Below are 14,563 nucleotides of genomic sequence, written 5' to 3' on the forward strand. Positions count from 1 at the left end.
TATATATATATATATATATATATATATATATATATATAATGGATAAAGATAAGTAATTTTTTTATATAAAACTTATTTTAAACTTATGTTTATGTTGAAGGTGATTGTTTGTATGTTTATTTGGAGAGATTAAGAAATTGAGAAAATAAATAATAAACATTTTTAAGTTATGAATAAAATAAAAAATTATTTATAAATTTGGAAAGTTAATATATTTGTAAAATTAAAAATAACAAACTTTCTAAAAATACAAAGAATAAATTATATGCACAAAGTAGATTTAAAAATATAAAGGATATGTAAAGAAATATGTAGGATAGATTCGTTAAAAATCCAAATTAATGTATGAACAATCTGATTTAATGTGCATTTGTCTACTTAGTATATGGAAAATTTTGTCTAATGCATATTAAAGGACTCGTATAATTAGAAATATGTATTAATAAACCCATACTTGTATAAATGGACTCGTCTATTAGACTAATTAATGCACATTCAAACTTGTCTATTGTATATTCTTAGACTGATCTAATTAATATATAAAATGACTCATCTAATATGTTTTGTTATACTCGTCTATTAGTATATGGACAAACTCATCTAACGTGTATTGCTAGACTCGTCTACACTAATTTAATCACTTTATGAATAAACTTATGTGACGTGTATTACTAGACTCATCTAAAGTTTTTCGCTATATTAATATAATTAGTATATGAACAAACTCGTATAATGTGTAATGCAAAATTGATCTAAAATCAATAAATGAACACACTTGTTTAATGTGTATTAATAGACTTATATAACTTGTGTGTGAAAATATTTGTCTAATGTATATTGGTAGAGTTCTCTAGTCATATATTAATAACTTGTCTAATATGTATTATTATACTCTAGTCAATATATCCACAAACTCATCTAATATTTTTTTTGTTTTACTTATCTAATCATTATACTCTTAGAAGGTCAACAAAATAAAGATGAATAATAAGGTAGGTTTTATAGTATATTATAATAGTTTATTTTTGTCTAATGTTCGTTTGATGTTTTATTGTTAAACTAATCTGATAAATATTCTTTAATAATTTATTAAATGATTAAGTAATTAGAAATTATAAAAACATAATATTAAGAATGAAAAAAAAATAGTATAGAAATATATTTCAACTTTTAGGATAAGTCATTTTAAAAATAAAACAACTGAATAAAAGAGTAAATAACTTCTACACACATGTGGCACAAAAATAAATATAAATAAAAAAACCAATTTAGTATTGTACTAAAAAAAGTAATTTTTAGAACACTTGTAAACAAAATAAATATATATGGGTAATAAGATAAATTTTCTCATATAACTTTTTCTTATATTATAATAGATTTTTTTTAATGTTTCTTTAATATGTTATTAGACTCATCTAATAGATATTCTTAATAATTTATTAAATGACAAAATAATTAGAAATTATAAAAGCGTAAAATTAAGAAGGGAAAAATAGTATAGAAATATTAATAATGAAAAAATAGTATAGAAATATATATCTACTTTTAGAATAAATCAATTTAAAAATAAAACAAATGAATTTTAAATGGATATGTGGCACAAAACTAAATATAAACAAAAAAACAATTTAGTAATATACTAAAAAGATTTAGGACACTTGTCACCATAATAAAAATGAATAATAAGATAAATTTCTTAATATGATATTTGCTTATATTATAATAGATAATAGATTATAATATAATGTTTTTGTTTAATGTAAATATAGTGTTTGTTGTTAGATTCATTTAATAAATATTCTATAATAATTTATAAAGTTTAATGTTTCCGTATGGAATGTTCCTTTGTGCATCTCACCTCCTTCTTCCTGCACTTCCAATTTTACTATTTTATCCTTCATTTAATAATTATTTAATGAAAGTAGTCCTTTCTGCACTTCACCTCTCTCATCCTGCACCTCTCACATAATAGTTATGTTTTTTATTTAATAAAATCTGAAAAAGTGGTTTAATGATTTTTTAATCATCATCAACTCTTAATTTTTTACTATTATACTATAACTCCTCCATACACCCCATCTCATTTTCTAACTCTTTATTTCTTTCTTCCTGTTTTATTAAGTTTTTATTATTTGTTTAATGTTTTAATATTTATTTATCTACACCTACGATACTTCTCTTTCCTTTTTACGTTTTTTATAATGAAATTAATTACACCTAAATATGGAAAAAGAAACAAAAAGCAATAACGTGAGAATTGAAGAAGACAAGGGTCAAGCTTCTCAACCATACACATATGTGTCCACCATCGTCAGAGCGCATCACCACCACTGTGTAGTATTAGTATTAGTGTTCCTTCTTTCTTGGTTCAATCCCACAATATTATCTTCCAATTTTTTTTACTTTGACTGCAATACGAGCTGCAGCCTAAATGAGTCGCACTTCCAACTGCGGTGTTGTGTGAACCGTGCTTCCTAATGCGGTGTGGTATGAATCGCATTTTCATTTGCAGATACGGTCTGCCGCAATTGCAACTGCTATTCCACGTCGGCGTGCTCTTAATCACTGCCTTCGTCCAATCAATCCAGAAATGCATTTAATCTAGAATCTATGTCCTTCAACCACTGCAGTTAAGGTTTTCACTTTCATCCATCCAATCCAGAAATGCATTCTAACACATACAAATATCACATACTACGCGAGAAGAGAGAACAAAGGGGGTGGGTGTAAGGTTTCAAGATGTGAAATGCGGCAGAAAAGTAAGGGGTGGGTATTTTAATTGTTAATTGGCTCAATAAAAGCAGTGTCTGTGATTCTGACAGGGTTACTGTTGGAATAATAAAAAAATAGGGAGGGGTAGGGTGATATCGCTGAGGTGGAGGAAGTAACACTCTTCAGTATGTCATATTTTGGCCAGAATATCAAATATGTTTTCTATTTATTCGTTTTCTCAATTAGGTCTTTATTTTTGAAAAATTAAAACAAATAGAAGCTTGCCGTGAAATTGGACAAACTTCGTTTAAGAGGCCATTACTTGGCATGCTAATTGTCTTTTTTTTAATGACGTACGTGACATATATTATGTGGTAATAACATTTTTTGTGATGTGGAATTTTATAATTTTTGAATTAAAAAAAAATTGAATTTCTCAAATTGGGGGAATTTACCCCTTTCTTCAAATTGACAAGTGGAAAAACAAATTAGGAAAAGTTTGAGGGTGTCTTCATATTAGGGTTTGTGGGAGAAAAAAAACTGCATTTTTGTTGAATTGTGAAATTAGAGTTCGTGGGTGAAATACATCAGTTTGAAATTAGGGTTCACGCACAACGTTTGGAACAATTTAGGGTTGAAGCACGAGGTGAGGTGTGGGACCTTGTGTCGTTGAAAGCGCGAGGCTGAAGCACGTGGTGAGTGGAGGTGAATTTGAACGAAGGTCAATGTTTGTGCTTTATTGTCTTAGTTTTTATGGTTGGGAAACCACAATATTGGGTGGTGGTCCCCCATGGTTTCAATGGTTTGGTCTACGTTGTTGATCGCGATATGGTGGTCCCCCATGTATGTTTAAAGTTATTTGACAGTCTATGTGAGTGCGCTTTGTTATTGTTTTAATATTTTTTTATCATCATATGTTTGCATAATATGTGTAGATATATTTATATTGTGTTGTGCGTAATGGACGAGGTTATTGAGTGTGTTTTCTACCATGGAGGGAAGTTCGTTAATGGTGGTACCCTTAAGTATGAAGGGGAGACAACAACTTTGTCCTTTGACCCTAATATGTGGAGTTATTTTGTGGTTGTTATTGTAGTGAAATGTTTGGGATATTATGGTTTTAAAGATTTATGGTACTTTGTAGGAGGGAGTTTAGTGTTGGAAAATAGGTTAAAACCATTGATTGATGACATTGGTGCCATGCATATGGCTAACTTAACTAGGCTTAATGGTGAGGTTCATTTATACGTTGTACATGTTGTTTTTTAGCCCTGAAGTGATACATATGTGATAACTCTCTATTTTTGCATATTTTTCTAGGTTAAGAATCTTTTCTTAGGATTCTTTAGTTTTTAATTCTTTAGAAATAGAATAGTTTAGTGTAAAAAGGTAGAAATAGGAATTTAATAAAAATTTGGTTAATTTGCTCTTTTTAGTTAAATAAAATAGGTTTTTAAATAAATAGGTTGTTTTCTATTTTTAGAAAAATATTTTAGAAAATAAAATAAACATATTTTTAATAATAGGTTATATTTTTAGTAATTTTGTTTTAATATTTCAATTCAATTTTTTTAACTCGAAGTGATGCATTTAGTTTCTTTGTGTACAGAGAAGATGGGATTAAACTTGTTGTGCTGCACTAGGCATTGAGACCACTGAAGTCTGATCAATAAAAGAAATTGAGCTAGCACTATTGTGCTGGATTGGGCCATTGTTGCTACTTGGAGCTAATGCTGATTTAAGAAGTGGGTTGTTGCTGCCACTAGGAGAACTGGGCCACTTGGTATGAGCTGCAAAGCTATTGCCAGATTTGAATTGGGTCGTTGGAAGGCTGTTATACACTGCTGCATATTTGGGCCACTGGGATGATTACTAACTAAGTGGAACAACGTCGTTTTAGTGTGTTTTATGAGGCCTTTACCTTACGCATTCATTTGACAGAAAGGGAACAATTCACTTGAAATGAGAATAACACCCTCGACTTAGGTTTTCCAGAGGGTTTTCGTGAGAGAAGTGAGGGAGGGAGTAAAGCTCGAAGAAGTCATTCACCTAAGGAGAAGAAGGTAACTGGAGTTGAATTGGCAAAGATGGGCGTTGATCGAAAGACGAGACACGAGCTCAAGAGCAAAGATTACGGAGGCCGTTGGATCAAGGAGAAGCTCAAAGCATACTAGAGAAGTTTCTTTTTTTCTTTTATTGCTTTCATTTTTTTTAAACCCTATATAAAGAGGTAGTCTTTCCACCATGAAAAAAGACCTAGATACTTTTACTTTGCATATTTACATTCAACTTTTAGCTTAGGGTTTACGCTTTCCATAGAGTAGGTTTTAGTTTCTCTTGCATTTGACCGAACTCACGGTGGTGACAACCGTGGTGATCGCAATTACACCTCGCTCGATACCTTTTCTTGTACTCTTCATTTCTCATGAATAAAGTTTCTTTTTCTTCTATGTGTTTTTGTTTTACGAGCTTTATGATTCTGAGTTCTATTTTCTTAGAGTTAAATATAGTGAAAATTATATATTGGAATTAATCCCTTGTGTTTAAATACACACATAGGGTTCTCTATTTATAATAGAAGAAATATGGGCTAAGCCCAAATACAAATGAATATGTAAGAATAAAATAAAATAAAATAAGAACAATGTTTCCCTAATAAACATATAGGGACTATATTTCCCTAATTAACATAAACACAATATAAACTAAATATAATATCTCTAACACTTAGCAATGCTTTTGAGTTCTTGGTTGATTATGTACATATGCTTCTTCTTTTGAATTAAAAATAAGTTGAACTCTGGAACTCTGCACATATGTGATTCCTTTTGGGAATTAAACGACCTCGAGGTGAACGCGTATGATCGAGATGTCTTCTCGAGTCAGAGATGAGTTCAATGAATAAAAATTGATTTGAGAATTGTTTCTGTCAATTATTTTACTTTGAAAATTGATTTGAACTCTGTGAATCCGCATCTTTGAAATTCCTTTGGGAATCACATGACTCCATAGTGAACATGTCTTATCGAGATGTCTTCTCGAATTGGAGATGAGTCCAATGAAGAAAAAAAATCATGAATCACATCTTTGCTCCTGTCTGTTCATTTTAATTAGGATTTTGTATGTTTTAGAGTAGATTTTAAGTGTTGGTTGCGTCTAGATTAGGTTCCATATCTGCTATTGATTAGAAACATTAATTCGCTTTGGATTCATTGTGGTTTGGATGAACTGAGTGATGATAATTGTGTTTTAAGTTCTAAAAATGAACTTTATAAGACCCTATGATGGACTTATTTTAACAAGATGTCTTCCTGATATATGATCAACCACTTTGTGCATTGATTCTATGTGAATTTAATTCTGGTTTTTGTTCTAACCAATTTTCTGGTTCTGATTCTTTAATTTTGGTTCTGTAACGTGCATAAATCCTTTCTTTTCATTCACTATTAATGGTTTTCATTAGTTCTATATCCAGTTGCTTTTAAATTCTCTTGCATTGTTAATTTTTAGCACTCATATGTTATAGTAGGTAATGTTTTAACTTGTATGATTAGTTAAATTCAATCTTTTCATCACTTTAGTTTAGGTTTTAATTCTTTACATTTTATTTCTTTTATTTTCAAACAGGTTCCTTTCTTTATTCTTTTCTTTTTAATTTCTTTGTTTCCAATTCAATTTTTAATTTCCCCACCTTGCATTAGTAATTAGTTAGGTAGTAAATAAAATAAAAGATTTAACTCTACACTTTAAGCTTAATTTTAGTTGAGTCCTTGGATTGATACCTATGTTATCCTTATACTTCATTAATGGGGAAACTTAGTTTGTTCTGATTTTGTGTGATCAAAATTGAGTTTAACAATATGCTTCAATATATTACTCATGATGATGAAGAAGATTGTAGTGTTGAAGTTGAAGGTCATGGTGAAGTACAAAAAAAGCTGCATGAGGGTGAAAAAATGGTGATGGTGTTGAAGTTGAAGGTGAAAGTGATGGTGGCGTACAAGAGGTGCATGAGGGTGAAGAAGATGGTCATAGTGTTGAAGTTGAAGGTGATGGTGATGGTGACGTAGAGCAAAAGTTGCATGTGTGTGAAGGATTTATGGAAGAGGAAGTTCATCTTCGTAGTTGGAATTCATCTAGTGACGAAAGTGGTCTACATGGAAAAAATGAGTGCTTAGAAAGGATAGTTGATGTGAGTGTTGAATGTGATATAAATGGTGATATAGATGGTAATGTAGAAGTAGACGTAGAAAGTCTTTTACATGAGTTTAATGTAGAATGTTGTACTGACAGTTCAGACAACAACTTTGATGATGACAGAGGTTTGTCAGATAAGGAGTGGAAATCTGAGGAATTACTTAGTGCAATAGATAGTGATGAAGAAGTTAATGACAATGATGGTTAAGGGAGGTTTTCTACCTTTTGTGTGCCAAAAAGTATGGTAGACTTTACATGGGAAGTAAGGACTTATTTTGTTGAAAAAGCAAGATATTTTAGATGTTGTAAAATGGTATGCTTTGGAAAATTGGAGGAATATAAAGTTTGTAAAAAATGACAAAACAAGTGTTAGAAGTGGGTTTTAGGCCTAACTCAACCCCACAAAACCGGCTTGTAAGGTGAGGTCTGCACCCCAATTATATATTATAAATTGGTTTTATCTCTAGTCGATGTGGGACTTCCAACACACCCCCCTCATGCCGAGGTATATACATCTCGAGCGTGAAACTAGATACTAATGGGTGGTCCGATAACGGTCCAATAGCGGGTGGAACAATCTGCCCAACAAATATCGCTAGGATAGACTCTAACCATAGCTCTGATACCATGTTAGAAAATGAGTTTTAGGCCTAACTCAACCTCACAAAACCGGCTTGTAAGGCGAGGTCTGCACGCCACTTATATATTATAAATTGGTCTTATCTCTAGTCGATGTGGGACTTCCAACAACAAGATTGAGGCTCAAGTGTGTGGGTGCAAAAGGAGAATGCCCATGAACCCTATATTGTGCTTACATGGAGGCTGTGAAATTATGGCAGTTGAGAACTATAAATGACAAGCATATCTATAGCAAGCTTTTCAATGATAACGGTTCAAAAATCGTTATTTTCATACTTAATTTTGATACAAAACACACCCTTTATGACTTAGAAATTAGCTTGAAATCATGCAAATTGCTTTAGTTAGGTTACAAGAGAGTCCAAGGTGGTTTTAGAGATATTATGCTTGGTTTTCCTTGTTTTGACAGGGTTAAACGAGAATTGAATGATGAAGAGCGAAGTAGGAAGGATTTGGACTCAATAAAGGATGAAAAAAGGTGTAAAGGAAGAATCGCAGCCACCGCTCAATGATAGTTTCAGCGCTGAGCGCCAACTTTGTGAAAAGGGTCACTGTCAGACTCTTAAGCGCCAACATTGAGGGGAAAATTTAGAGTCGCGTACACCGCTGAGCGTCAGATCCAACACTGAGCGCTGGCCTTTCTCAGAGACAACACTGCCAAATGCCTGGGTGTGAACGCTGAGCGTCCCACTTGAGTGTTGCACCTACCGCTGAGCGGTGAAACCAACACTGTAGTTGGGCTTGGGCCTGTTTTCTGTAATTTTTCATAGATTATAAATAGATTTGTGTGACCCTTAGGGTTATCTTTTGGTAGAGAAAAGACGCAAAAACACCCATTCTCACTCCTTGGAGGCGGATTTTGGATGCGAAAGCTCCAATCTTTCAATTCTAGGGTTATTTCTTTCATTCTTTCCATTCAATTCATATAGTTTCACCATGACAATGGTGAACTAAAACCCTTTTTTGTTGGAGAACGATGTAATCCTTTTGAAACTCTCTTATATCGAAGTTCTTATTTTATTCACATATTGATAACGGTCTAAAAACCGTCATTTTTATACTTGAAATTGATATCAAAACACACCCTTTATGACTTAGAATGAGCTTAAAATCATGCAAAACACTTAGGTTAGGTTACAAGAAAGTCAAAGGTGGTTTTAAAGATATTATGCTTGGTTTTACATTGTTTTGACATGATTTAATGAAAATTGAAGGATGGAAAGTGAAGTAGGAAGTAGTTGGACTCAAGAAAGGATGAAGAAAAGTGCAAAAGAGGAATCGCTCTCGCCGCTCAGCGCCAATTTCAGCGTTGAGCGCCAACCTTGTGGAAGACTTACGGTCAGACGCTTAAGCACCAACGCTGAGGGGTGAATGAAGAACCGTGTCTACCGCTGAGCGCCAAAACCCACCATTGAGCGCTAAGAACTTCAATTCAATACAGCAGGACGCTTGGGCGTCAGCGTTGAGCGATCCAGTGGAGTGTCGCACCTACCGCTGAGCGGTGAATCCAGCGTTGAGCGGTGTAGTTGGGCTTGGGCCAAAATTTTGTAATTTTTCATAGCTTATAAATAGACCCTCAAAACTATTCTATGGTAATATTTTGGAAGAGAAAGACAACAGAACACCTTCTACACTCCTTTGAGGCGGATTTTAGATGTTAAGGCTCTAATTCACCAATTCTAAGGTTTATTCTTTCATTCTTTCCATTAAATTCATATAGTTTCACCATGTCAATAGTGAACTAAACCCTTTGTTGTTGGGGAACGATGTAACCTTTGTGAAACTCTCTTATATTGAAATTCCTATTTTATTCATATACTTGTATTATCAATAGTTTGAGTTTTCTTCTTTGTACTTTAAAGCTTGCATTGTTTAACTCATTTAGTGTCATGATCTTTGATTTTGTCAATACGGGGATGTACGAGGAAATCTAGAACTGAGAAGAATTCTCTTGATTATGAAATATTACCTAGAGATAGGAATAGGACGGTCAATTGCTTTAAGCTTCTGTTATTAATGCATTAGTAATTGCTAGGGAGATTAAAGATGGTAAACTAGTAATTATGGTAATAGGCTCTTTTAGCCAAGAGATCGGGTTTAGAGTAAATTATAAAGTTGCATGAACATTGATAATAAAGTGGAATATAATAGGAATAGCATATATGGGAGGGTGGATCAGGATGAAACCGTAAACCCCAACAACTTCATTCATCCATATCTTTATCTGTCAATTGATTCAACTTTTGCATTTGCATGTTCAATTTAAGTTTTTGCATTACGAACTCAAAACTTAATTTTCATTCAAGTCTTATAAAATCTATTCACATGAACTTCTAGGCTTAAGCGTCCCTTGGGAAACGATATTTGGACTTATTATCTATTATTACTTGATACGATCTGGTACACTTGCCAGGGTGTTAACACATACTTTAGTTATCAATAGTTTGAGTTTTCTTCTTTATACTTCATGCTTGCATTGTTTAACTCATCCAATGTCATGATCATTGATTTTGTCGATATGGACATATACGGGGAAATCTAGACATGAGGGGAATTCTCTTGATTATGAAATATTACCTAGACATAGTTGAATAAGAAAGTTGCATGAACATCGATAACAAAGTTGAATTTAATAAGAATAGTAGATATATGAGAGTGGATTAGGATGAAACCGTAAACCCCACCAACACCATTCATTCATATCTTTATCTGTCAATTGATCAAGCTTTTGCATTTGCATGATTATTTTAGTTTTTGCATTATAAACCCTAAATTTAATCTTTATCAAGTCTTAAGAAATCAATTCACATAAATGATTAGGCCTAAGAGTCCCTTGGGAAACAATATTCGAACTTACTGTCTATTATTACTTGATACGATCTGGTACACTTGCCGAAGTCTTAACATTCAACCTCAAGTTACTTGATGCCAAGTGGTTAATCAAAAAGTTGGAGAAAACAATAAGGGAAAACCCTAAAGTGAAGGGTTTACATATTCGTGAAAAAGTTCAAAGAAAATGGAACATTGGTATATCTAGGTGTATGGCTTATAGAGCCAAAGTTATTGCTTCTGATCACATTGATGGGTCCTTTAAGGAACAATATAAGAGGATATATGATTATGCCATGAGTTGCTGGAAAGAAATCCAAGATCTACAGTTAAGGTTCATGTTGAGAATAATGAGGGTGATGTAATTTTCAAGAGATTTTATTCTTGTCTTAAGGCATGCAAAGACAATTTTGTCTCTTGTAGGCAAATAATTAGATTAGATGGAGCCTTTTTGAAAGGAAGTATGGTGGTGAACTGTTAATAGTTGTTGGGAGAGATGCAAATGAGCAAATGTTGCCTATTGCATATGCAGTGGTTGAAGTGGAAAACAAGGATTCATGGTCCTGGTTTCTCAAGCTATTGATTGATGACCTTTGTGGTGAAGATGTATGTTCATCAATAACTTTTGTGTCAAACTCAAAAAAGGTAATAGTGATCTTTAATTTGGTATTTTCCTACATTCATTCACTACTTCCAGTTATACAAGAACTACTTCCTAATGTTGACCAGAGATTTTATGTCAAACACTTATATGCGAACTTTAGGAAGAAATATCCTAGTAAAACCCTGAAACAGCTAATGTGGAGGGCAGCTTCTACCACTCACCCATAAACTTGGGAGATGGAAATGAAAAATATTAAAAATGTCAATGAAGACGCATTCAAGCATTTGATAGCCATCCCTCCAAGGTTTATCTTTTAAAACTTAACACCATATTTTGTATTTTTATATTGTTAACATTTGTTTACATCATATGCTGTAGATACTGGTCAAGGTCCAGATTCAGTCCAACACCAAAATGTGACACCTTGGTGAACAACATGAGTGAGGCATTCAACAATGTTCTTGTTCATACGAGGACTAAACCAATCATAACAATGTTGGAAGAAATCAAGGTGTAAATCATGCAAAGATGGGCAAGAAACAGGTCTAAGATACAGTCCTTTGCGGGATCAATTTGTCCTAAGATCCAGACCAGATTTAGAAAGGAATCACAATTAACTAAACACTGGATTCCTAGGTAAACTTTCTTCATTACTTCTGAATTATGTTGGAATATTTTATTGGTTCCTAAATATTGTTGTTGAACTTTGTTGACAGCTGGTCAACCAATAAACTATTTGAAGTGAGACAGGTCTCCCACAGTGAAGACAAGTTTGTCGTCAACATAGAGGAGTTGTCATGATCCTGCAGGAGGTGGAGCATCACAATAATTCCATGTTGTTACTCCCTGGTCGCAATGAAGTTTCTGAATATCGATGGAGAGCAGTTCATTCCAGCCTTCTTTATGAAGTCCACCTATGAAGAAACATACATATCAATCGTATACCCCATCAACGACAACAACATGTGGGAGTTAACACCATATCCGGATGTCATGCCTCCTAGGATAAAAGTATTTCCAAGAAGACCTAAAAAGAAAAGAAGACTGGAACAATGAGAGATCAGAAACAATGATTCTCGACTCAACAAAGGTGGTTTGCGCAAGAGATGCGGATCATGTAGGGAGGTTGGGCACAACAGAAGTCGTTGTCCCAAAGCAACCCAAGAACCTACCTACGAAGCTACCAAACAACCTACTCCATCATCAGAACCAATCATCCCATCATCACAACCACTCATCCCATCATCATAATTATCCGAAGTATGTCATGACCACGAAGCTCAACCGTAGAAGGTTGTATGAATGATGATGCAAACTTTAAGGATCTTATTATGTGATAGTCCAGTTTTAAGAAACAATGTATCTATTTTTGAGACGTAGACTTGGTTATGTAATAATTAAGTTGTAAGGAATAATGTTTCTGCTTTTGGATGTATGTACTGTGTTAATGCAATATTACTCACTTTAACAATTTGTGAGATGTTCACTTGGTTACTTAAATGATACAAAAAAATGTTATATGTTACTGATTTTAGTTTGACAATTAAATTATGAAACTACTTTTGTCAAATAGCACAATATTATAATAAAATACTTTTGTCTAATGTTTATAGTATATGTTGTTAGACTCATCTAATAAATATTCTCTAATAATTTATTAAATGATCAAATAATTAGAAATCATAAAGGTATAAAATTAAGAATGAAAAAAAAAAATAGTATAGAAACATATTTCAATATTTAAGATTAATCAATTTAAAGATATAAGAGTAAATAACTTTTATGCACACATGGAAAAAAATAAATATAAATAAAAAAAGTAATTTAGTAATGTATTAAAAATCATTTTTTAGCACACTTATCAACAAAATAAAGATGGTAATAAGGTAAAATTTCTAGTATTTTCTTTTCTTATATTATAGTAGATAAATAAACTAATGGTTTTTATTGATGATTCATAATTCAATAATATGTTTTTTATGTAATTCTTTTTTGTCTTTCATAAATTGGAAAACATGGTTGCATTATCATGTTTATTAATATGGTTTTTTTTTTTTGGAGATGGAATGTATCACCTTACACAAGCAAAAGGAATCATAATTTTAATTAGTGAGATAAAGCATAGCCTGATTATACACGATAAGACTGGAGAATATCATTCATCTCAACCAATTCTCACGATAAATCTATAAAATAAATCTTAATTAATACCTACAATTCATATTAAAGGCTACTATGTTAAGTCTTAAGCAAGTCCAAAGCAACTCAATTTGCGTTAAGCCCAAAAACACATTCAAGACAACATGGTGTCAACTCCGACCTTTGTTTATTGTTTTATGCATAACTTTTTCCACAAAACTTAAAATGGGATGATTATTTTTTTATATGAAACTAGACTCAAAGATATTTCTTTTGACTACCAACTCGTATTTTTTGGACTACTTTACTAGTTGCAATTAATTTCTCAAAATCAACGTTTTATCACGCCCGTGGAAAGTCAACTATGACCTTTGCTGACTATTTGACTCATAACTTTCTCCACAATAATTCAAATGAGAGGATTATTATTTTATTGGAAACTAGACTCAAAGGGCTTTCTTTTAACACCAAACTCGTAATTTTTGGATCACTTAGCTAGCTGTAGTAAAATTTTCAAAATCGACATTTTCACCAAGAATATAAATCCAATAGCATATGATGATGATTGTAACTATATTTTTATCAAGGAAAACATACATATTTTGTTGAATTACATAAGAAAAATAATGATAGGGATATGTCCTCAAGGTAAGGTGTAAAAATAAAACGAATATAATTTAGAAAGCTTAAGTGATGCAACATGAACTAGAACTAGATACTACAACCTTTGTGTGAAATTTAGACACATTATGCAACTTCAGTCATGTGTTTCTGCCCATTAATCGTGAAAGAATCTTTGAACAAATTCTAAATATTCAATTCAAGCATGGTTGGCCTGACACAAAATGTATATTAGAAAGCTTGGTCTAATTGGAAAAGGAGGTAGATTATATCAAGGTACTATAGAGGCACTCTTCACAGTCATGATACAAGAGGAGTCAAACAAAAAAATTGATAATGAGACATGGTGGTCTAACATGTATATTGAAAGAATGATTATTAAATTCAAGGGAAGGAAAAAGTCCGACTAAATAAACAAGTAGGTCCAAATGAAAGAAAAACCTGTAGCAACCATTTCACTCATGAGTCTTGGTTTTTGTAAAGTTAAGAATAAAAATTGGCACCTATTTAAAAAGGCAAAAAGGAATCTAAAGCATGTCCTGAAGTGTAGCCTACATGATGGAATATGATTTCTAAATTCATTAAAATAGATATAATTATGTTTCATGCACCACTAGTTATTGTAAAAGCAATGGTTTTGTTTCATCCATGCAAAAAAAGGAAACGTGGAAGAATTATTTGTCTAGGATATTCTACTTTCATTTGAAGTAGATCATGAAGACATAACCACACACGATTTCATACAAACTTCAATAGAAAAAGAGTAGCTGCATTTGATGGTATCCAAGCATCATTCTCTCATTCGCAAATCACGGATCAACA

The sequence above is a fragment of the Vigna radiata genome, chromosome 8 (assembly GCF_000741045.1).
Source record: "Vigna radiata var. radiata cultivar VC1973A chromosome 8, Vradiata_ver6, whole genome shotgun sequence".
Classification (NCBI taxonomy): domain Eukaryota; kingdom Viridiplantae; phylum Streptophyta; class Magnoliopsida; order Fabales; family Fabaceae; genus Vigna; species Vigna radiata.